The 26540-nt window shown below is 35.4% G+C and overlaps 1 long non-coding RNA gene across 1 annotated transcript in view; it reads right to left on the minus strand.

Annotated features, from left to right (window-relative positions):
- Positions 1-347: 347 nt before the first annotated feature.
- LOC140620563 (uncharacterized) overlaps positions 348-26540 on the minus strand; it is a 39423-nt gene continuing 13230 nt past the window's right edge. Inside the window, exon 2 of the long non-coding RNA XR_012020319.1 lies at positions 348-748. This is a non-coding gene — a long non-coding RNA (uncharacterized lncRNA). The remainder of the gene's footprint in view (positions 749-26540) is intronic.

Raw genomic sequence — 26540 nt, forward strand, 5'->3', positions numbered from 1 at the left:
TAGCAGATCCTATAATCCAACGTTGTCAGTTAATCTAAAGATCATGTAAATATATCAATTAAAAATATTTTCAGAGTAGATAAAAAACAAGGCAACTGCATGATGTCTAAGAAACTCATTTTAATTTTTAAATATTTTTAAAAGGAAAATAAAAATATACCCTATTAACTCAAAAAAGTTACATTAATTTCAGCTAGAGCCAACATAATGGAACAGAAAGTTGTCAGGGACAAAGAAGGGTATTGCATTAAACAAACAAAAAAAAAGGAGTCAATCCTCCAGTAAAACAGTCACACACACATTAAGGATTGCTAACAAGAGAGCATCAAACTACATGAGGCAAAAACTGATAGTAGGCATATTTATTTTTCCTGAAATTCTATTATATTTGGACATGTCAGCTATCAGAAATGAGTAGATCTTGCAGCCAGAAAGTTAGGACCATAATTAAACTCCACATTAGAAGTCAATGGATAAAATTGACATCTATACACTTATATCCAAAGAGCTAAATATACCTTCTTCACAACAATGTATAGAAGGTTATATGCCAGGGCACCTGGGTGGTTCAGTTGGTTAAGCCTCTGTCTTTGGCTCAGGTCATGATCCCAGGGTCCTGGGATTGGGTCCCATGTTGGGCTGTCTGCTCAGAGAGGAGTCTGCTTCTCCCTATGGCCTTATTCCATTCATGTGCGCACTTTCTCTCTTTCTCTCCTCTTGATCATGCTCTCTCTCAAGTAAATGAAATCTAAAAAAAAGAGGAAAAAAAAGTTACAATGACCAAATGAGTTTTTCAGGTATGCAGGGCTGGTTCCAGGGGTGGGGTGGAGAATCAATACCCTCTACCACATCAACATGTTAAAAAAATAAGAACAATTGCATGATCATATCAATAGATGCAGAAAAAGTACTTGACAAAAATAAAAACAGCCACTCATGATAAAAAAAACCTCCCCAAAAACTAAAAATAGAGATCTTCAACATGATAAAGGATATCTACAAAGACCTATGACTAACATTATATTTAATGGTGAGAATCTAGAAGCTTTTCTGCTGAGATCACAATGATGGCAAGATATCACCTCACAACATAACTTTGATCATTGTACTAGAAGTCCTAGTTAATGCAGTAAAAGAAGATAACAAAAACTATAAAAATTCACAAAGGAAAAAAATAAAACTGTTTGCAGATGATGTTATTGTCTAGTATAAAATCTGAAAGAAGGACCAAGAACTTCTGGAACTAATAATTACAGCAGGGTTGCAAGATACAAGGTTAATTTTTAAGAGTCAGTTGTTTCCCCACATATCAACAACAAACAAGTGAACTTTAAAATTTAGAAAAAAAAAACATTAGCACCCCTAAAAATGAAGTATTTAGCCATAAATCTAGCAAAAAATGTACAAGATCTATAGGAGTAAAACTACAAAAGTGATCAAATATAAAGAGATTCTTTGTAATACTGAATCTTTCTATACATGAACAAAGACATCAGTTCTTCCTAACTTAACCTATAGATTCAATGCAATCTAAATCAAAATTATAGAACATTATTTTGTGCATATCAACAAACTGCATATATAACATTTATGTAGAGAAGCAAAAGATCCAGAATAACCAACTCAATATTAATGTGTAAGAACAAAGATGACTAACACTACCTAACTTCAGCAGTTATTACAGAACATTAATAATTATGAGAGTGATATTGGCAAAATAATACACAAGTAGATCGATAAAACAGCATATAGAGCACACAAATAGAGCCACATAAATGTAGCCAACTCATCCTTGCGAACTAAACAAAGGCAACACAATGGAGTTAAGATGATCTTTCAACACACACTGGTGGAACAAGTAGATCTTCTCATGACAAAAGTAGAATCTAGACATAGATATACTTTTCACAAAAAAAGTAAACTTAAAATAGGTCACTGGCCTAAATGAAAAACAGGTCACTTTAAAATTTCTAAAGATAACATGACAGAATCTAGATGACCTCGCATAGGACAATGACTTTTTAGATACAAACCAATAGTGTGAACCTTGAAATAAATCACTGATAATCTGGACTGCTTTAAAATTTAAAACTATGTCAAACAAAAACAACAACAATAAAAACTATCAAGATAATGAGAAGATAAAACACAGAGTAGGAGAAATCTTTACCAAAGACATAACTTGTGGAAGATTATTAAAAATATACAAATATACAAAGATATACCCCAAATCTCCAGAACTCAAAAAAATAACTTCCTTAAAAGTGAACAAAAGGGTGCTTGGGTGGCTCAGTGGTTGAGCATCCGCCTTCAGCTCAGGTCATAACCCTGGCGTCCTGGGTTTGAGTCCCCCATCAGGCTTCCCACAGGGAGCCTGCTTCTCCCTCTGCCTGTGTCTCTGCGCCTCTCTCTCTTAAATAAATAAATCTAAAATACTTTATAAATTTTATAAATATTTTATTATAATGTATAAATATATATTTATATATTATATATTTTAATACTGATGAAAAATTATCATCTCATATTATTAGGGTATTACAAATTAAAACACAGTAAGATATTACTGTCTACTTTTTTGAATAGCCCAAATCTGAAGTCTGAAAACACCAAATGGTGGAAAAAAGGTGGAAAAACAGAAATCCCCATTCATTGCCGGTGGGACAGCAAGAATAGTCTAGCCACTTTGGAAAAAAGTGGTTCCTACAAAATTAAAATATTTTTACCATAAGATCTAGTAATCATATTCCTTGGTATTTATCCAAGTTGAAAAATTATATCCACACAGAACCTGAACACGGATATTTGTAGTAAACGTAATTTGTAATTGCCGAAGCTTGAACCTACCACAAAGTCCTTGATTAGGTGAGTGGATAAACAAACTGAGTTGCTTATGGATTTTTATGGATTACTATGCAGAATTGAAAAAAATGGGCTCTCAAGCCATGTAAAGACATTGAGGAATATTAAGTGAAGATTACTGAGAGAAGGAAGTCAATCTGAAAAGCCTATATACTGTAGGATTCTAACTATATGATACTTTGGTGAAGGTAGAACTAAGGAGACAGTAAAAAAGATCAATAGTTGCCAGATATGATGGTGGAGGGAAGGGATGAACAGGTATATCAGAGGATTACAGTGAAACTATAATGTCTTTATGAAACGACAACTGTGGATATAATTATATGTTTGTAAAACGCAGGAATGAAATCTAATGTAAACTATGGATGAAGGGTGATGGCATGTCAATATAGACTCATGGATGTTAACAAATATACCATTCTGGTGCATAATGTGGGTAGTAGGAGAGGAGGTACAAGCACAAAGGCTGAAGATATATGGGAACTTTCCATATCTTTTGCTCAAATTTGCTGTGAACCTGAAACTGCTCTGAAAATAAAGTCTGTTTAAAAAAAAAAAAAGCTTACTGAATATTTTGGGTATTATTAAATACCCAAATTTCTAATGATTTTATACTCCCAACTGAACATACGTTCTTCAAAGGAAAAGGAGGATGGGTCATTATTCTTCTATTTCTTTCAGAGGCTCTAACTAGATGATGGCCTCCCCCAAGTAGAAGCTACACAAATGCTCAACAAATGAATTTAAGATTAAATAGTTACAAAATTCCAGAATTTTTCTTCCAGTTTCTTATATTTCTGATACAGAAAACGTAACAATGACAAATACAATAAGTAACTGAACCCACCACCATATTAAAAACCTGTGTACTCTCCTTCAATTACTCATAGGTAATTGTCATAATGAATCTAATACTTGTAATTCACATTTATTTCTATCTTTTCTATTCATGTATGGATTTTCACATAACCTACAATATTCCTATCTTTTTAGACTTTAGAAAATACTGTTTCTAGTCTCCAAATTGCTTTTTCACCCATAAATATGCTTGAGATAAACTGATGTTGATGCACATCTAACTCATTTAGTGCCACTTATTTTTTAGTATTCCTTCTTATGAATATATAATGGGTTTTTCCATTCTTAAATTAACGGGATTTAGGTCATTATCAAATTTTCACTATTACCACAATTCTGTGGTGAACATTTGTACACATGTCTGATGTTTGATAAGCAGATGGATGTCAAGTACATGTAGGAGTGGAAATGCTGAGTTCTAGCCCATGCAAATTCCAATTTTATTCATGTTTTCCAGACAACTCTCCAAAATGGTTGTGCAACTTACTCTTATGAGTCCTTATTTTATAAAATTATGATTTTCCAACACCAATAGCCTTTTGGGTATTGACATTTACACTGATGTTTGCAGTCAGTCTTACTCAAAGCACTATACCTTCAAGGCCCTCAGTTACTCTGGTGTCCAAGAGCAGGGACATAAGGTCACCATACTTTTAATGGATCTCCATCTCTACTATTATTGCATGACCTAAAGCCATAAAAGTTTACTGTCCAAAGCATAGGAATTCCTTCTTCCTAATTTTTAATTATTTAGAATTCTTCCATTTCCAATACAGCTTCCATTAATAACCTAATGTTCAGTTTAATGGCAAAGGACTGCATTTATCTAAGTGTGATCTGTTTTAATTTAATAGGCTGAGTTGCAATCCAATTCATATGCTATACTCTGCCTAGATCTTAACAAGCGTAATATCCTTTCTCATTGCACTATAGAATATTAGCACTACAGGTAATACAGCTGCTAATATTGTAAGGTCTGGATAACTATAGACTTCAACTAATGCCTCATAACTTAAGTTTATTAAAGACATAATACCTCAGAGCACAGTTTAAGTAACAATGAAGTATTCAGGCCATATTTCAAAGGAAAAGCACATGTTAGGTGATCTTTTAAATAAGAATTAATGATCTAGAACGGCCCGTACTGATTTAATGTTGTGCTTACTACTCCCCCCCAACCCCCCACAGTTGTTTTTCACCCGACTTTGGTAACTCCTACAAATATGATTAGGAATCATGATAGATAGATATGTATCGCCATTTGATCTTCTGCTTAATAAAGATTTGAGGTGGCTTTTAGATTTTATTTTAATAGGTTTTTTTAAGTATTGCATACAAATAGAAAAGTAAATAAATAAATAACTAATAATGAATTTTCCAGTGAATATACCCATGTAATTGGCATTGAGATGAAGAAAATAAAGTTACCTACAAAATCTTTAAAACCCCTTTGGTCCTATTTCCAAACATCCCTACCAACTTAATTACTATGAAAGGGTTTTGTTTTCATTTTTGGTTTTTGATGTCTTATTTTTTAATGATATTCATTTAAACCTTAGACCAAATAGTTCCTGAGAAAATGAAGTGAGTCAAGGGTTAACCTGGAGTCACAAAAGAAGGCAGAATGTGAATTAAGCATTGGGTTGGACTTTGTGATGTCTTTCTAGTGTCCATTCTGTTACATTCCACAACTACTTGTTTTTTTTTTTTTTTTCACTTCCATTTAAAATGGAAAGAAATTCAGCAGCTAACTGAATGAGAAATTAAATTCTCTGCCTTGGTTGAGTGCCTTCAACTTCAGGTAACCTTCCACTATTAGTTTTTGTTAGTTTCAGTTTTTTGTTCCTTATATTTTATATGAAAACAAGTAGAGTAATTGGAGGGAGTTTATTTTCTTTGTGGGAAAAATAGTCAGGCTTACATCAATTCATAATTCTAAACAACACTCACTCATAGTATATACTAGCATCATGACACACCTGTGGACAGTATCAAGATATATTATCTAAATTCCTCTTCAAACAAGGACAAGTCAGACAGACACAAGGAGCATAATACCTAGAGCCTGTAGTTGTTTCCTTAAGATTCATTTTAGTTTTTGAGTTGAGGTCAAATTATTTGTAAAGTGACCTTGGACAATTAATAAAACTTACTGGGAAGACACTAGACAGTGACTAAGAAAAACATTATCTTTTTTTTTTTTTTTTTGCAAAAACGTTATCTAATGGTTCACCCAGTTTCACCCCACATGGAAATCCTTAAATGTGATCTTTGCTCTTGTACCCCATTAGGCTGCCAGACTATTGGAAAGACTGATAATTTTTCAGGTCCTTCTGCCAAACTCTGCCCTTCCACCACCTTTTGTTCTGCATAGCTAATATTTTGTTCTACACAGCTAATAAGTGTTTGGATACCTAACTGTTCAATATATTCTATTATAAAATTAACCTGCAAAAATGTCCGGTACACTTGTTATTCCCTGACTTATTGATTCTAGCCATTCTAATAGGTGTGAGGGGATACCTCATCATGGTTTTGATTTAGATTCTCATAATTGGTGATATTGAGCATCTATTAACCATCTGTAGGTCTTATTTAGAAAATTTAAAAAACGATGCCTCTTTAGGTCCTCTTCCCATCTTTTAATCAGATTGCTTTTTGTGTTGAGTTGTATAAGTTATTTATACATTTTAAGTATTATTCCCTTATCAGATATATCATTTGCTAGTATGTTCTTCCATTAAGTGAGTTACCTTTCTGTTTAGTTGGCTTCCTTCACTGTGTAGAAGCTATTTTAATGTCATCTTCATAGTTTATTTTTCTTATTACCATTGCCTTAGGAGACCTGTATAGAAAAATATTGCTATGGCTCATGTCAGATGAAAAGGAACTCTCATGCACTGTTGGTAGTAATATGTTAATACAGCTGATATGGAAAAAATATGGAATTTCCTCAAAAAAGATCATAGAAATACCATATGATCTACTAATTCCACTACTGAATATTTACCCAAAGAAAATGAAAACACTAACTTGAAAAGATCTATGCACTCCTATGTTTACTGAAGTGTTATTTACAATAGCCAAGATAGGTTGTTTCCCTAAGTCTCCACTAATTGACAAATAGATACTGAAGATATGGTATATGTACAATGGAATATTATGTAGCCATACAAAGGGATAGCATCTTGCCATTTTTGGCAACAGGGTAGATCTACAGGGTATTATGCTAAGTGAAATCAGACTGGGACAGACAAATACTGTATGATTCTACTTATAGCAGTCATCTAAAAACCAAATGAATAAGCAAACACAAACCAGACGCAGACCTATAAATACAGAGAACAAACTGATAGCTGCCAGAGAGAAGGAGGGCTGGGGGGACATGCATAATATGTGAAGAAGAGTGGGAAACCCAAGCTTCCAGTTAGGGAGTGAATGAGTCACATGAATAAAAGGTACAACATAGGGAATGTAGTTAACAATACTATATTAACTCTGTAAGATGACAGATGGTAGCTACACTTATGGTGAGCATAGCATAAGATATAGACTTGTCAATCACTGTTGTAGACCTGAAATTGAAGCAACATGGTATGTCAACTATCCTCAGAAAATTTGGATTGCCTAAGTACAAAGCCATTTCCATGATATCAGTCTCTAAAAATTCTAGTTAATGGAGATTTTGTTGGATGGTCAGTTGGATTCTGTTAGATGGTCAAGTGCAAAAAGCTTGAAATTTCAGATTGTTATTTGTGTTTTATCACCACTTTCACTCATAATACCTTGGGCAAGTCCTTTCATTGTCCTCTATTCTTAGGGCTATTGCTCTATTTTTGAGCACCTATTTCCTTAGTGACAACATTATCAGTACAGACTCCACTATTTTTACAGTCATTCTAGGTTAAGGACATTTTCTCTCATCTGAAACTTCTTTTAGGGAAGAGAAGGACAGATGTATTTAACAAATGGAATAAGTACTTGGCTGCTTCTGAAAATAGATTTTTTCAGGAGATTTGCCAACAGAATCTGTTTGCCTGGCAGGATTCCAGGGGCAAAGTACTAATTTCCATAATATTCGATATGTAATATAACTTCTGACCAATGAGACTAGATATGAGGCTACCAGTTGAAGAGCATTTCTACTTTCATGGTGAATTGTGCTTTACATACACACACAGATACACACACACCTATGGACATATTACCACTCTACAGGAAGCCAGCATTCCAGGCTGAAAGCCCCATCAATCTGGTCTCTTTTAGACTGGTTGATCAAGTCTATCTTATCTGTCCCAGGGCTATCAAGTCTAAAGTTACCCACTAGAGCTTATCAGCACAATTTAATCCTCTATGTCTAAGAAACTATATACATGAGGTGAAATAATGCTTTTCTTAGATAAGTTTTAGAACTTGGATCATTTTAACCTGCTTTCTTTAATATACTAATTACAGATAGAATACATTTGTCTCTAGTTACTGATTATTATACTTAAGACATGGAAAATAAATTTTTAGAGGATATAGCAAAAGGTTATAAAGAGTATTATTGGCTCAAATGAAAGCTTCAGAATTTTATAAGAGAACACACACTAACTAGATTTCACTTCATATGCCATTAGGTGGGATGCCTAGGTGGCTCAGTGGTTAAGTGTCTGTCTGCCTTTGGCTCAGGGAGTGATCCTGGAGTCCCAGGATTAAGTCCTAGGATCAAGTCTCAGATTGGGCTCCCCAGAGGGAGCCTGCTTCTCCCTCTATGTCTCTGCCTCTCTCTCTCTGCATCTCTCCTGAATAAAAAACAAAATCTTAAAAAATATATATAATACATGCACACACACCATTAGGTATCTTAAATACGATCAGGCAAAATTAGGGAGACAGTTCAATATGGATTCTCACATACTTATAGAGCATGAAACTTGGCTTTGACACTCTTATTTCCCCTCCTTCTTCCATATCACTTTAAAATATTTGAATTCTACCTACATAACAGGCATTGTGCTAGGGTCCATGTCCCACACATCTTTAATTTGTCATTGATGGTTTGCTTCTATCTGTCTCTACCATCACCAAAACCCATCCTTGCCTCTCATTTGGACTAGTCTCCCAGGTGATCTCACATCCTAGCATACCTCTATTTTTTCAGAACAGCAAGAGTTTCTCCACTCCCACACTCCCATCCCCCCTCCCAAATATGATGAAGGTAGAAAAAGGTGGTCTTCTCAACTCTTTAATAACTTCTCAGAGAACAGCTTTGGAATACTTGTGTTCCAGATTCTAGGGTAGGACCAGAGGATCATATGATCTTTCCCAGTACGTAAGTTGTTGAGATGAACATTTACCAATCCATTGAACTAGAGGTTCTGTCTGGGAGCAAGGGGGAAAAGAGAAAAAAACAAAAATCGAGCATCTAGATTGTTAAAGAAATAAAAACCAGTCTTTATTTGCAGATAAATTGTTATTGTAGAAAGTTCTATTACTTCTATTAATTTTTTTGGTGAACTTAAGTTTAACCAAATGTAGGACTGAAGTTGAAACTCAATTGTGTTTCTGTATACAGACAATTATTGGAAATTAAAGCATCTTTCATAACAGGATATAAAAATATGGAACAATATGAGGAAGGATCTGCAAGATTCATATAGTGAAATCTAAAAAAACATTACTGAGAATAGTTATACCATGCCTACAGATCACAGGACAATATTGGTGCTACAATATCAGTTCTCTTAAAGTTGGTCTACAGATTTGACACCACTACAAACAATTTCTACAAGAAAAACATTACAAGCTGAGTCTAAAAGTATAAAAATACAAAGAACTTAGAAAAGTCACAACTTTGAAAAAATGAAATGCAAAGATCTGTTGCCTGACTTTGATTACTAGAGCTTTAAAATGATTTTTAAAGTATAGAAGTGGAAAATAGACCAGTAGATCAAAGGGACAGAAGAGAATTCAGAAAGAGGCCCATATATTGGTCTTCAATAAAAGTAAATTGAAAAGGAAATTAGGGCAGCCCGGGTGGCTCAGCGGTTTAGCGTCACCATTGCCCCAGGGCCTGATCCTGGAGACCGGGGATCGAGTCCCACGTCGGGCCCCCTGCATGGAGCCTGATTCTCCCTCTGCCTGTGTCTCTGCCTCTCAATCTCTCTCTCTCATAAATAGAATCTTTAAAAAAATAAAAAAAGGGAAATTAAATGGATAAAGGATAGTTTTCTATAATAGTGCTGGAAAAGCTAGATATCCATACTTTAAAAAAGAGTTCAGTGAATTTCAAGCTTTGTAAGAATTAAATTATTAAATTATGGCTTTAAGTGCCAACTCAAAAGTTGTAAGTCTTCTGTAGGAAAATCTAGGAGAAAGCTTGAAATTATACATGAAACGGAAGTTTTAGATATTAATATATAGTCCATAAAAATATAATTGTACTTCATCAAAATGCAGAAATTCTCTTCAAAGGGCACTATTAGGATGAAGAAAGCAATCCACAAACTCAGAAAATGTTTGCAAATCTAGGAGTTTTATCTAGAATACATAATGAAATAAATAACTCGATAATTGTCAAATGAAAAAATGAGCCAAAAACTGAGCTGACAAAAGAAAGAAAACTGTGTTAATGGCAAATAAATATAAGACTTGATGTTCAATATCTTTAGTTGCTATCAATTTTATTGACTATAGTGAAGATTTGGAAATTAACTTGTAACTACAATGTAATACTATTACCTATAAAAAATAAAAATATTAAAAGGTCAAAATTAAGTACAAAAGACCAAATATTTTGCATATGGTGAAACCAGAATCCTCATACAGTGGAAATGTAAGATGGTACAACCTCTTCAACAAGCAGATATTTTCTTAAAATATAATACAGATCTCTACTATATGACCTAGCAACTATAACTCCAAATAACTACTCAGAGGATTGAAAACCTGTGCCCACATAGACTTATACAAACTGCATAGCTGCATTGTTTGTAGTAGTCCCAAACCAATTATGGCCTCCATGTTCTAAATACTGAATTCTACTCAGCAAGAAGTATGAACCATAGGTAAAGTAAATCAAAATGATTACATTGAAAGAAGTCCTACTAAGACAACATGTTGTAGGTTATTTTTTTAAAAGTAAAAATCCTCTCTCCCTTCCCCTCTCTCCCCTCCCCCCTTTCTCCCCCTTCAGTATTTAGTTATTGAGACAGCCAAAAAACTGACAGTATAATTATGTTATCAAGGATTACATAGGTTCTCTCAAAGCCATTAGTATCCTTTAGTTTTGGTTTCACAGGCTGTCAAGATGGTAAAACTCACTTCTTTTAACTATACTATGGCAGTCAGAGTATCAAGGAAAACATGCCTGTGATCATTTTTGAGTAGTAAGCAAAATCTTTACCATTACTTGCTAAGCAATTAAGTACGCAGTTATTGTAGTAGCTTAGATGCCAAGGGTGAGTGGACCAGAGACAAAACAGCTTTGGATATCTATGGGATTACAGTCAGATGTTTAATATGTAACTACTGGTGATTTATTTATTAACAATAAGGTGAAGAGTACACTCCTTCTAAAATATCTCTTCCTTACTTGGAGCTCAAAGGAACTATTTGGAGAATGTGAAGTTTGACCTTTTTTTTGTGCAAATTTCTTGGGTTTACATTCTCATGAATTAAATATAGAGCACACATTATTCAACCTTAATGGCCATTTAAATGCCTGTTTAGCCTCCTCTCAACCACAGATATTTTATACAGGAAATCAATAAGAGACACATGGTAACTTAGTACTTAGGATCAGGACTTAAAAATCCTGTCTTGTCTCCATGGTCCTAAAATTTGTGTCACTGTGGAGTGATCTCACTGGTCTAGGACTTCTCTAATTCCTCAAATGTCCATTCTGTTCAATATTGCTCTTTCAATAGAATTTTAGCACACCTAGGATTTGTTTTATACTAGATCTCAAAGTAATATGCAGGGGACATAGGATCTACCCCAGATCTCAGAGCATTTAGATTAATACTAGAAAGTTAAACTTGTGTTAAGATATGGTGAATAAGATACAACTTTATATAATTAGATGGGAATCCATCTAGTTAGAGAATCCCCTTCCCTGCATCTAAATTCCACATTTGCTATTAGTTATATGGCCCTTTATAGTTCAACTATGATCTCCCCCTATCAAATTTGGATTTTACTATCAACTTCAGTGGCTGGAGTAAAGATTAAACACAATAACCCATGTAAGTGCTCACCACAGTTCCTGGTTAAGATTTAAGTCTGCTAAGAAGCAGGAGTCCACACATAGCCCCCCTTTTACATGACAATCCTATAAAGAATGGAGGTCACTCTATAGGAAATAAAATTGTTCCATAGAAGCTGGAAAAACATTCAAATCATAGTCAAGAGGGAAAGCTGTTATAGCCATAGCAAGAGTGTTGAGACTTCCTATACTGAGTAGAAAGAAAAATGAACCAAAAAGTTAAAGTTACAAGTCTTTGAAAAATTGAGGAAGAATAAATATATCATAATGGATAGAACTAAGACCATGGGGCACCCAGGTGGCTCAGTTGGTTAAGCGTCTTTGGCTCAGATCATGATCTAGAGTTCCCAGATCAAGCCCCTCATTGGGCTCCCTGGCTCCCTGCTCAGCAGAGAGAGCCTGCTTCTCCCTCCCTCTCTGCCCCTCCCACTGCTCATGCTCTCTCTCACTCTCTCTCAAATAAACAAACTCTAAAAAAATTATAAAAAGAACTAAGACCATGCAGTATGTTGGAATGTAGAGGGATAAGTTTAGATAGAGCTAGCTCCATGGCATAGGTTTTAACTGTCAAGGTAGAGAGCCAGGCAGAATTAAGAAAGAATTAAATGAGTTTAAGACATTATTTTGGTTCAGGATAGTAAAAGCTACATAGTTCTATGTATTGTTTAGATGATATAAATTCTATACCTTAGATTCTAAGAAGAAAATGAGTACATACCAAAAAATGCTAATGTAAGCTATAGAAACTTGGTCAAATAAGAAACAATTAAGACCTAGAGGTAGTATGCAGTTCAGAGTATATACAGTATACAGAGAGTGAGTGGGGCCTAGTCTATAGTAGAATACTTGTATAAAATAGTATTGCTATTTTTAGTTAAGCATATAAGAGTAGCTAACGGGTATGTAGCATACTATGTGTCAGGCTCCCTAATAAAGGTTTTCCCTATTTTAACTGATTTGATTAAACATTTAAATTAGAACAGACTATAAATAACAGAGTTTGTTGCTATTCCCCAGCATAGGTACACAACATAGTTAAGTAAGGTATAACATAAGGTATACTGGTTATACTCGCAACAGAGGTATGCAGAAGTTGACCCACATATCTGTGCTGAATTTAAATAGACAGATGGAGAACCTGGAGCTGTAGTTACTTCTCAGTAACATGTCCACCACCACTGACATAATTGTCTTCATTGTGGCCATCAGTATCACCTCCCTTAATATTTTTAAGCACCTATTTTTACATCACATGTTATAGCATCTAATACTCTTAACAATCTTGTTGAAAGAATAGTCTTCCATTCTAGATGAATACTATGACCCTGTATAAGTAATTTTCCTAAGTTTATAAAGTTAAGTGGGGACAGGATAAGAAAGCAGATCAAGATTTGAATACATACCAAGTGACTTGAAATTCTACATATTTCTCCTGAGCTTTAGGGGACCTTTTAAAACAAAAGTCAAGAGTGGAACTACCACAACTGGATGTGGCACTCTGTGTGCAAAGTTACTGCCTTTTCTCTAATGAAATGAAGAATCACTAGAAATAGACCAGATTATTATATACTAAGTCTTGTATTTTAAGAGAAAGACATTTGTTTTAAATACTCTACTCTTCATGAGAGAGTTCCAGTCTTTCTATCCTCATCACCAGGATCTCAGGCCTATTATTCACAATGGAGGAAAAATGATGAAACCAGAGTTATTCTGCTTTTACTTAGAGTGTGGAAAGCTACATAAGACTCTTACCCCACATTAACAATTACAAGTGGAAGCTGAATAGTCCATAAAGTCATACATTCAGTGGAGGCACGAAAGTTGAATTCATAAGGTAATATAAACTCAGAAGGAACTAAAAATCGGAATGTTAAGTCAACACCATCCCAAGACAGGATGGAAGTTGCAAATCATTTCATCCTTGGCAGAGAAGCAAGGCTAAGATATGGCCAACATGAAAGAAGGTAAAAATAAAAGACATCAATTCTCAAGTTCTTCTAATTGGCTTTTCCCAGATGGTTATGAATATAGAACATAGTTTAGCACTTAAAACATGAACTGGAAAGAAATTATGTCACATTTCAAAAAGATTTCTAGCCCTTGAGGGCGGGAACCAGGTCTTACATCCTCTGTTTTTATAGAGTACTGTTTGGATACTCTAAGATACTCCTGGCAATCAGTTTAATTCAAAGAATACAGGTCATTGCAGTGTTTTTTTTTTTTTTCTTTCCACAGAAAGGAATATGAATTGGATCCAAAATTATAGACCTGAATTAATCTAGTTTCAGCCATTTATTTGAGAGCTTAGGCAAAGATTTAACGAACTTAATTGTTCATTATGTAGTTTTAAGGTTAAAATTAAAAAGTCATGGGTGAAACACAGACCTTACTTTTAAATGTAGGTTAGTGACTGCAAAGACAGGCATTTATCCACCTCTTTTTTTTTTTTCTTTGAAGGCATTACAAATTATTCATGGGAGATTCTCCCTTCATTGAGCCTATATAAAGTCTCAGATTCTACTCAACACAGAGGTATATGAAACATCTACAAACTAATAGGATCTGGCAAATGGATTATGACCTCTTTAATATCTCTAGTCTAATGGGAATGGATACATGGAAGAAAATGAAAATGAAACATAACAGATCAAAATCTTTGGAATGCAGCAAAGGTGATGATTCCTGCAGTAAAGATCTACCTCAAAAAGCAAGGACAGTCTCAAATACAAAACCTAACCTTACTCCTCAAGGAGCCATAAAAGGGACTGCAAATAAATCCTAGAACCAGAAGAAGTGAAATAAAAATTAGGAAATAAATGATATGGAAACAAACAACCCAGTAAAACAAATGAAATTAAGAGTTGGTTCTTCGAAAGAATTAATAAATTTGAAAAACCCCTATCCAGACTTATCAAAAAGAAAAAAGGACTTAAATACATAAAATCACTAATGAAAGAGGGGAGATTACAATGAACACCACAGAAATACAAAAACATCATAAGAGATTATTGTGAGCAATTGTGTGCCAACAAATTAGCCAATCTGGAAGAAATGGATAAATTCCTAGAAACATATAACTACCAAAAGTGAAAACAGGAAGAAATAGAAAACCTGAACGGACCCATTTTTCAAAGAAATTCAATCAGTAGTCAAAAATCTCCCAAAAAAAGTCCAGGGCCAGATGGCTTCTCAGGGAAATTTTACCAGATGTGTAAAGAAGAATTAAAACTATTCTTCTCAAACTGTTAAAAAAAAAAAAAAAAAGAAAAGAAAGAAAAGAAAAGAAAAGAAAAGAAAAAAAAAAAAAGAAATGGAAGGATAACTTCCAAACTCCTTCTACAAGGCCAGCATTACCTTGATCCAAAATCAGACAAAGACACCACTAAAAAGAATTACAGACCAATATCCCTGATGAACATGGATGCAAATATTCAAGATAGAACAAATAGAACCCAATAGTACATTAAAAGTATTATTCCACAACCAAGTGGGATATATTCCTGGGTTGCAAAGATGGTTCAATATCTACAAATCAATGTGCTATATCACGTTAATAAAAGGATAAGAACCATATTCTCTCTCAATAGATGAAGAAAAAGCATTTGACAAAGTTCAACCTCCATTCTTGATTAAAAAAAAAAACTCAACAAAGTAGATATAGATAGAACATAGGTCAACAAGGCCACATATGAAAGACATAGCTAATATCATCCTCAATGGGGAAAAAACAAAGCTTTTGTTTTATATAAAGAAATACATTTACATAAAGAAATGGGAAAATATTCCATGCTCATGTATTAAAAGAACATACAGTGTTAAAATGTCTATGTTACCCAAAGCAATCTACACATACAATGCAATCTCTATCAAAATAACACTAGCACTTTTTATAGAGATCAGTCCTAAAATTTGTATGGAACCACAAAAAGACATCAAATAGCCAGAGTAATCCTAGAAAAGAAAAGCAAAAGTTGGAAGCATCACAATTCCAGAGTTCAAGCTATACCTTATAAGGCTGTGGTCATCAAGACAGTATAGTACTGACACAAAAACAGACACATAGATCAATGGAACAGAACAGAGAGCCCAGAAATGGACCCACAACTATACAGTCAACTAATATTCAACTAAGCAGGAAAGAATATCTGGTGGAAAAGATAATCTCTTCAACAAATGGTGTTGGGAAAATTGGACAGCAACATGCAGAAGAATGAAACTGGGACCTCTTTCTTACACCATATGCAAAAATAAATTTGAAATGGATATAAGTCCTAAATGTGATACAGGAAATCATCAAAATTCTAGAGGAGAACATAAGCAGCAACCTCTTTGACCTTGGCCATAGCAACCTCTTATCAGACTCATCATGGGAGACAAGGAAAACAAAAGCAAACATGAACTTTTGGGACTTCATCAAGCTAAAAAGCTGCTGCCTGGTGAAGGAAACAATCAACAAAACTAAAAGGCAGTCTATGGAATGGGAGAAGATATTTGCAAATGACATCTGATAAGAGGTTAGTATTCCAAAGTCTATATAGACCTTATTAAATTCAACAACCAATAAAATAAATAATCCAGTTAAGAAATTGGCAGAAGATGTGAATAGACATTTTTCCAAAAAACACATACAGATGGCTAACAGGCACATGAAAAGATTCTCAATATCACTGACCATCAGAGGAATACAAATCAAAACCACATTCACACCTGTCAGAATGGCTAAAATTAACAACTTATGAAACAACCGATGTTGGTAAGGATGCAGAGAAAGGGGTACTGTTGTTGATAGGAATGCAAACTGGTACTGTCACTCTGGAAAACAGTATGGAGGTTCCTCAAAAAGCTAAAAATAGAGCTACCCTATGGCCCAGGAATTACACTACCAGGTATTTACAGAAAGGATACAGTAATACAGATTTGAAGGAGTACATGCACCCCAATATTTATAGCAGCATTATGAACAATAGCCAAACTATGGAAAGAACCCAAATGTCCATTGACTGTTGAATGGTAAATATGTGGTACATACATGTATGTACACACACACACACACACACACACACACACACTAGAATACCACTCAGCCACCAAAAAGAATGAAATCTTGCCATTTACAAAGATGTGGATGGAGCTAGAGTGTATTATGCTAAGCAAAAGAAACCAGAAAAAGATACTATATGATTTTACTCATGTGGAATTAAAAAAAAAACAAAGTAGATGAATACATTGGGTGGGGAAGGAAACAAGCTTTAAGAGACTGTTAAGGATAGAAAACAGGGTGATGGAAGGGAATGGGCTGGGGATGGGCTAAACTGGTAATGGGTAATAAAGAAGACACTTGTTATGATGAGTACTGGGTGTTATATGTAAGTGATGAATCACCAAGTTATATTACTGAAAACAATACACTTAATGTTAACTAACTTAATTTAAATAAAAATTTGAAAAAAAAAAAAAAAACCCAGAGTGGCAAGGAGGCAAATTATAGCAGTCAATGGAATAGTATAAAATACATGTTGAAAAAAAAATAAAAGTAGTCAGGAATGGCTTGAGTTGAGTTGAGAAGTTGATAGGAAAGGAGATACAAGATCATGAGAAGTTCATTGAAATGAAAATTCTAGGTGTTTATAAGAATAAAGTGTAGATTGGTAATAGATAAGTCAATGAGAAGCCAGATAAATGCTTTTCTAAACTGTGCCAAAGAATTTGAACCTTACGTTAGAGAATTTTAAGTAGGGGAGTGGGATCAAGTTTATGTTTTCAGAAGAATATCTAACTGTGATGTTCAGAATAAACTGGGAGGGACATACTTGACCCTGAGAGCAGTTCAGATCTATTTTAAGATTATAGTTAAGAGTTGAGCAGTGGAAATGGGGAGAAATAAGGTAATTATGACTGGGAATGTCAAGCAGCTAATATTTCTAAATATCTTATAATCTATATCCCCAGCTAGTTTCCTACCCCACCATGAGATTATATTAAAGCAAATCAGACATTATATCATATCATCTATTAATAATTCTATCTCTAAGCATTTATTTTCAAACCTTATCATTATAACCAAAATAATAGACCATTTCTTAGAATCATTTATACCTGGTCAGTGTTCAAAATCTTAAATAAGATCTTTTTAAAAAGAACAGTTGGCTTCTTCAAATTAGAATACAAAGTATCTCATTGCCTGTGGTTAATGGCTCTTAAATTTTTTTTTAAAGATTTTATTTATTTATTCATGAGAGACACAGGCAGAGGGAGAAACAGACTCCATGCAGGTAGCGTGATGTGGGACTCAATGCCAGGACCCTGGGATCATGCCCTGACCAAAGGCAGATGCTGAGCTGCTGAGCCACCCAGGTGTCCCTCTTAAATCTTTCTGATAGGTTATTTCTCCCTTCTTAAAAAAATACCAAGAATAGAGTTGGTTTCCTTTTGGAAGAGGTTATCAAAAGGACCTAGCCATCAGTTGACCACTGAGCTGTACCTGGGAAATTGAGGCTTCTCACATCTCTCTTGTCCTCTTGGCAGTGTAGGTCTGGCCTACTATCTTCATACTGGCTGCCGTTTCGAGGATGCAGCCTTCAGATAATAAGGTGGTATTGAGACTACTTGGACTGAACACATTACTAAACCTAGTTAAAGGCCCTTCCATGTACTTTCATAATTCTGGTGGGTAGGTGGAGAGATCTACTTATCTTGTCACTGTCCAAAGCAAGCCTCAGATGGAAGTTTCCTTGCTTATTAAAGCTGTAACCTACCAATCTGAGGTGGTTTGTCTCATTTTTAAGTCGCTCAGATTTCACCCAGCAAACTCCTGAGGTTGTAACCCAGCAGTGATTTAGCAGCTTTGAATGATAGAGGAAGGGGAAAAAAATGTCTGAACTCATTAATTTTATCATCAAGATGAAGAATGCCATTTATTAAGGTAAAAAAAAAATCACTGGAGAAATAGCAAGTTTGTTGCAATGGATTACAAATTCTGTTGATATTTTCCAGTAAGGAGGACTGTGTGATACACGGATTAATTGGCCTCATAAGCAGCTAATATCCCCAGTCCATAGTTCAGAGACAATGAGCACCAGTTTTTAGTTTGGGGTTCCTCCAGCCATGGGTTATGACTAAAACAGTTTTAATAAGATTGCTATGGTAGGTGTCTAAAGAGAAAGGTAAAATGCTGAAAACATGATATTGAAAAGTTTTACTCTAACTCCTACATTTAGGAGTTAAATATAGCAACTCTAAACACTTCTCTGCTTGGATTTAAAGAAGTCTTTCTTTAAGTCTTTCTTTAAATATTTTAAGAGGGACAACTATGGATCTGTAGAAGCCAAACATACAAATACTATACAGTGAGAAAGATTAATTGATTTTTATTAAGGAAGTCTGAGAAAGTGTCTTAAGTTCGAAACTGTGCCATAAAGAATAGTTAAGGAACTGACAGATGGACATGAGGTAAGAGGGGAAGATACCCAGGCAAATGGCAGCAGTGGCACAAAAGCGGAGGAAAGGTTAAAATAGTGTTAGAGTCTTTCCAAGCAACTGTCAAAAAAAAAAAAAAAAAAAAAAAAAGGTACTGGAGTAAGTTGCTCTGAGTGGGATGAACAAACTTTGCTAAGGTCTTGCTAAGAGACCAGAAAGCACACATGCATGCATACACCCACACTAAGCGAAAATAAAAACAAGAAGCAAAATGATAAGAGACAACAAACCCCTTTTACTTTCTCCAACTTTCTAGTCTCCCATTACTGTGCCTTATCAGTAAAATTTAACAGGAGGCAGCTGGCAAACCAGAAATGTGACATGAGACCAGCTCCAGCTGGGAAGCGATACTTCAATAATTGGCAGTTACCTAACTAGTAATTTAGGAATTCGTTTGGGTCTACAAAGTTCTTCTATATTTATGTCATTCAATGTATTTGATCTTCACGTAGCAGACATGAGGACATCCATTTTCCACATGAAGAAATCAGGTTAGAACAAATGACATTTATATATCCAACATTATATGGATTGCAGAGTCAGCTTTAGAATATAAAGCATGGCCTACCCTTCCACTGCTCCAAATATTACAAGATCCAAATCTTACTGGCAACTGAACCCATGAGGCTACTTGATTCCAGAAGTCCTAATCTCCTGCAGGAATAGAGAGCTGGATGTTTTGAATGCTTATTGTCCCACGTCATAGAGGATAGGCATTAGTCTTAACTAAATTCAGAATAAAATGAAATATCTACAGCTGAAAATATGGGATATCCAAGATCATCTGACTCTAATGTTCATTTAAAGAATGATACATCTTTTACAAATGCTGGAAGAATACAATTCAGTTTAGCAACCAAAATAACTATCATAAGGAGGCGTAATACCCACGCTTGCCCTGCCCCTGTGAAAGCAACAAACTCCAGTTGGTTTAAAAAAGGATTTTCCTCACCCTTCTACCATACAAGGTAAATTACCATGACTGGCAGACAAATGTATCCTTACCTCCAGGAATGGCATTCCTTCTTGCCATCTGCCAAAAACAAACAAATGATGATTTAAAAGCTACACATAAAATAAAATAAAATAAAATAAAATAAAATAAAATAAAATAAAATAAAATAAAATAAAATAAAATAAAATAAATAAAATAAAATAATAAAATAAAATAAAATAATAAAATAAAATAAAATAAAAAAATAAAATAAAAGCTACACATAGTTGTGACAACTACAAGGTTAAGGGCAACCCTGAGCATATTGCAGTTGTGCAGCGTACAAAAACAATTCTAAGGGGCAACCTGTTTTCCACAGAAGGCTAGTTGTGTAGGTGCTTGATAAATTTTTTTTTTGAAGAGATGCATTTCTACAATCAAGTTTAGCAAGTATGTATTTTGTTCTAACTGCTGGACTTACCAGTATCTTTATTTTAATGGGCATTATGGAGCTTTATGAATTTTCCAAATTTTTATGCTAAAAACTGAATTTTTTTTCTAGGAGCATCTGCAGAGAATTATGCTAATAGTCTATGAAACAGATTTGGAAAAACACTTATTTAAACAGATAACATTCCTGGCCCTACGACCAATACCCTTATCTTTTACTAAAGATTCACCCAGAAAGAAAAGTTCCACTTGATTTCAAGATTTTTCTACTGCCATTTTATACTCTGACAGATGCACATATAGGTTGTTTTTGCTGTTTAGTACACAACTGTAATTCTTTTTACAAAAAACGCTAAAGATTACCAATAGAAAATATGCAAAAGAACCCTTCCCAAAAAATCTAAGATTTTTCAGCAGGGCTGTTTTAGGGTGAATGTATATTGAAAATTCCCCAGTTTCTCTCTTTTCCCCTGACAAATCCAGACCATTTCCTCCACTCACTAGAAAAGGGCTTTGTCATTGTGATGTGAATGTAGAGAAGCCTGTTACATATAGTATTTGCATCTCTCGATTTGTGTAGCCTTCTTGAGTCAGGCTCCTCTTAAGAGCAGGGGGAGTCTTAGGGTGGCTGTGGGCTTGGCTTTTTGAATGGAAAAAGATGGCAAAGGGAAAGGGGTAATAGAATTGGCCAAAATACTTGCATCTTTTGTTTCAAACTGCCTTTTATCACAAGATTCTAGAACTAGAAAGGTCATCCAACCCTTTTACAAGGAAGAAACAGAATGATGAAGTGACTTATCCAAAACCCATGACACACACACACTAGCTTCCAAACAAGAAATAAAACTGAAATCACCTACCCCTTCTTGCCTAGTCAGTGCTATTTATTCACTGGAGAGCCTTCTTCAGGTGGGCTGGGTTAGTTGGGATGAATTTCACATGGCTTACATCAATGACATTTAAGACTGGCTAATCATCTCAGCTGAACTTTGCTTATAGCTATAGATTTCTAGGTCCCATCCCACAGCTTGTGATATCAAAATCCTAGAGACAGTACTTTTCCAAACTAAAATCTTTCCTAGTGAGTCTGAGATCATAAATATTGGATAACTCTGGAGAAGATCATGCATTTTGAGAATCATGAGATATAACTCCATTTGGCTTACACTTATTTGCCTTTATTCTGTATGCAAATATATATGATTGAAGGAGTTGAGAGTATGATTGCTACTTTGACCATGTCTAACTGAGTCTTGCTGTATGAAATATACTGAATTGGTTACTTTTTTTTTTTTCAAGTCACACCCATTCTGAAAGCTGGGTTACTATGACCTGTCCGGGGTTGCATGAAAGACTAATTAATTAGTAGAAGAAGAACATTTTAATCTTTTAGTAAAAGTGTCTAGAAATTGTAATGTCTCTCCTTTTAACAACACTTTGAATTCCAAATATTCCAAAATGATATAGAAACTTCCAAGTGATTAAAAAAATAAACAAAGCCTGATCTACACATGGGCCCAGGACCTGGACATTCCATACAGAAATATTTGTTTGCGGGATCCCTGGGTGGCGCAGCGGTTTGGTGCCTGCCTTTGGCCCAGGGCGCGATCCTGGAGACACGGGATCGAATCCCACGTCGGGCTCCCGGTGCATGGGGCCTGCTTCTCCCTCTGCCTGTGTCTCTGCCTCTCTCTCTCTCTCTTTCTCTGTGACTATCATAAATAAATAAAAAATTAAAAAAAAAGAAATATTTGTTTGGAGGAGAAATAGGTGCTCTATGATTCAAAAGCATATTTCACTTTAAATAGAATGGTCTTTCCCATTTCTTTCTTCTTAAAGATGGGCTATCTCACCTGTTTTTTGTTTGTTTTTATTTTTTGTTTTGTTTTGTTTTGAATGAGAATAAAAGGACAAGTGGTATTTTCATTACAGATAAGAAATATATGTTTTAGGCATACTCTGGGGAAATGCACCAGCTGGCCAATTATGCTTAGAAGTGAGCTGCCATGGAAAATGAAATTCCACTGAGATCTCTTAAGTCTTTGCATGTTTGCAAGGTGCAAGTGTTTATACTGACAGAAGAGGGTTTTCAGCTCTTATAGATGGCAACGAGACCAAAAGATGCATTTTAAAGAGAAGAACAAACCAATAGCCAACATTTGACTTGTAATTACCATAAATCTCTTGCTATTTTTTCCTCTTTTATTGTAGGTATGTAGAATCTACACTGTATTAGAAATTCTGTTTTTAGAGACAGTTCACTTCCTGGAACTAGAGGTGAGAATGGCTTTCCTTCTTGGCTTCTCACAAGTTACTGTTATTAGCAGCCGTCATTGTTATCAGCACCAAAACACTTTTCCATGTATGTCAGGGAATCACATACCAAATAAATTCTGGAAAACAACATGAAGCGATAGTTGAGAATGTGAGATCTACCATCAGACTTCCTGGAACAAAAGCCTGACTTCATCATTTTACCAGCTGTGTACATCTATGCAATTTACTTAACCTCTCTATGGCTCAGTTACCAGCATAACAAAATGACAGAGATGATAATATCTCCAACATCAAAAACTGTAAATAAATGGTCAAATTCAGAGGAAGAAAGGCCTGGTAAATATATGGGAGGATTCATGGATGAGGAAACATTGAAGTTTGACTTTATAGGAGGTATAATTTGGCCAGTAAGAGAATGAAGAAGATGATATTTTAGACTTAGGAAATAGACTGAACAAGAGTATGTCATTTGGAACTGGCAGATATATTTAAGGAACAATGAGTAGATCCTTTGGATGTTCCAGATTCCTTTTGTTTTGAAAATCAGAGGGAAACCAAACACAAGGTTGCATTCTGGATTAATGGTGGAATTGAGATGTGGAGGTAAGTTTGAGCATACTCTAGACAGGAATTACCCAGGCAAGCCTAGGGTTTCAGGGAGCTCCCCTGCATCTGCACTGTCATAGGGAAGTCACACTTTGTATGGGAGATGGGTGAATGTCCTTTGGTGTCTTTCTGAAGGTCAGATTTGTTGCTTGGCTTTGCTTGCCACGGGATCCAAGGACAGGCCACCAGCAAGGGAATAATGAGATGAAAGAGGTGATTCCTGGCCTCTGATCTACCAGATATTCAAGATGTAACCATGAGCAAGTCTCTCTCCCTCTCAGACACCTTCTTCCTTCATGGTTTATCTCTTACAGACTGGCTGTGAAAATTCAATGAGCTAATTTCTATGGCAGATGCCTTGAGGGTTGTCAGGAGCTTTGTTAAGGAAAGAGTAAGGGAATTAAGATAAATTTGATAATATCTACTGGGATTCATATTGAGAAAAAAGCAGAACACATTTCCAGTTTCCAGTCCCTGTCTCTTCTTTCCTCCTAGCCTCAAAGCTATCAACACTTCCATGGGTAGAGATCCCTCACTCCTGTGCTAAGCACTATGCTAAGTGCCTTCTAAGCATCATGTCAGTCAGCACCTCTACTCCATAAAGTAGGTACTACTGGTATTCCAGTTTACAGATCAGAAAAAAGGATGCCCAAGGCTCCCTCATTCATAGTGGGTCAACATTGTATCATATAGCACCTTTGCAATGAACCGTCAAGTTTACATCATAGGGGCCCTGAAGCCACAGGCCAGCTGCTTACATGCTGTTCTGTATCACCTGGTACAGGAAAGCCCAATACTGTCACCTTCCCCTTTGCTACTCTCTTGACTTCCAAGCACCTCCAATTTGCCTTCTTGATTGACAATACATTTATTTTAAGAACCAGAGAGAACAGAAGCACATATTAAATAGACTTTTGATTATTGACAGCCTTCATGGTGCAGTAGAAGGAGCTATGCTAGAATATCCTTCAGAGAAGCTACTGACTCTGACTCAGCCATTAACTTTCCATGATCCCTCAGGCAAATAGCTTACTGCGTTGAGCCTCAGTTTCTTTTTTTTTTTTTTTTTTTTTTTTTTTGAGCCTCAGTTTCTTAATCTGTAAAAGATACCACTGCTTGACATTCTTGCTTGCTAGGATAAAATTAGATTACAGATATGAAGTAGATTTGTGAACTCTAAAGCACTATGATGCTAATTCCTGTTGCTTAACAGAAGCACAATGGAGTGATGGAATGGAATATGATAAAATGATATTAATGAAACTTGACTTGAATTCAAGCATCATGGATACCATTTAAAACCATGCAATATTTTTCAAATGAATCCTAGTCTCTGAACCTTTGTAATCCGATAGCAAGAGATATAAAGTTTACCTTTTACAGCAAGTTTCTGGGGATAAAAATGGGAAATTGCCTAAGACTGAACTCTAGAAATCATTTTAATATGTGCCATAATTCATGATGGCTAGCAATTAATATACATTAATTTTTTTTATTATAAACACCTTGTTAGGGTATATTATAACTTGTTAAATAGATTCAAGGTGAATGGGTCTCTTTGGGAGGCTAAGTAACCCTGTGTAAAATACAAATAACTTGTCTTAAGAGGTGATGAGAGGGTTGAAGAAGACACATCCACCTAAGAGGTAAAAACCTCTTTTTAGTTATGGAAGGGTTAATAAGTCTTAAAGAGTGGATGCTATTAATGAAATAGCTCTTGGCTACGCCAGCTCCTGCTGTTTCATTTGGCAATGAGTGCTGCATCTTCTTTCATCATTCATGACCTTTTCACCTTTGAAAGAGCAAGAAAGGCAGGTTCTTGCTGTGAGGAGCCCAGGTAACCAAGTTCTTGGAGTAAGATCAAGACTTTCTTGCAATCTATCATGCTCTCTCCTTTGATCTTTAGCTGGGTCTGGGGCTTGCTCAATGTTCTGGTCTAGAGGTTCTATGCTGCATGGAATAAACTGAGTGTAGCCCTTCACACGTCTTTAGTCTTCAGTACCTCCAGACTCCAGAAAAAAATGACAAAGGAAGTTGTTTGTTCTTCAAGGAAGGTGTAGCCTAAGAGAGAGCGGGTGAGTTATCACTTAAGAAATCAATGTTTAGGGATGCCTGGGTGGCTCAGTGGTTGAGCATCTGCCTTTGGCTCAGGATGTGATCTCGAAGTCCCAGGATCGAGCCCCACATTGGCCTCCCTGCATGGAGCTTGCTTCTCCCTCTGCCTGTGTCTCTGCCTCTCCCTCTCTCTGTCATGAATGAATAAATAAAATCTTGATAAAAAAAAGAAATCAGTGTTTATATGTATTTCATGGACATTGATGCATCAGCCTCATCATTGTCTAGCTTTGTGTCTTTATGGTGTTACATTACCTCTGTAGGTTTCAGGTTTTTTTTTTTTTTTTAATATGTTTAAAAAGGACAATAATGCCAACCTTTCCTGGTTGTCATGAGAATTGCTTGAGTTAATGGATAAAGAAATTAGCATAGCAATTAATTCATGTTAAATATTTAAATACAGTTGCTTTTACTCCTGTTTCTTTCCTTTTGCAGATCATAGAAATACAGGAGATTTTACAGTGAGCTTAGGTTGGTTTGTGCCATTCTGAAGAGTTTTCTTTAGCACTAATGATAGACATGAGGATTTGCTAGAAGCTTTGGGGAATACAAAGATGTTTACATTGTAGCCCTGTCTGTTAGTAGCTTCAAAGCCAGCTGGTAAGATGGAACATATGCAGAGAATGAGATCTAACAGAAGGGGATTCCTATAGGTGCCTAATGAGTGGCCCAGGTGGCAGGTGCTGCAGGAGCTGAAAGGCAAAAAGGTCA

Source organism: Canis lupus, chromosome 29, assembly GCF_048164855.1.
Source record: "Canis lupus baileyi chromosome 29, mCanLup2.hap1, whole genome shotgun sequence".
Taxonomy (NCBI): domain Eukaryota; kingdom Metazoa; phylum Chordata; class Mammalia; order Carnivora; family Canidae; genus Canis; species Canis lupus.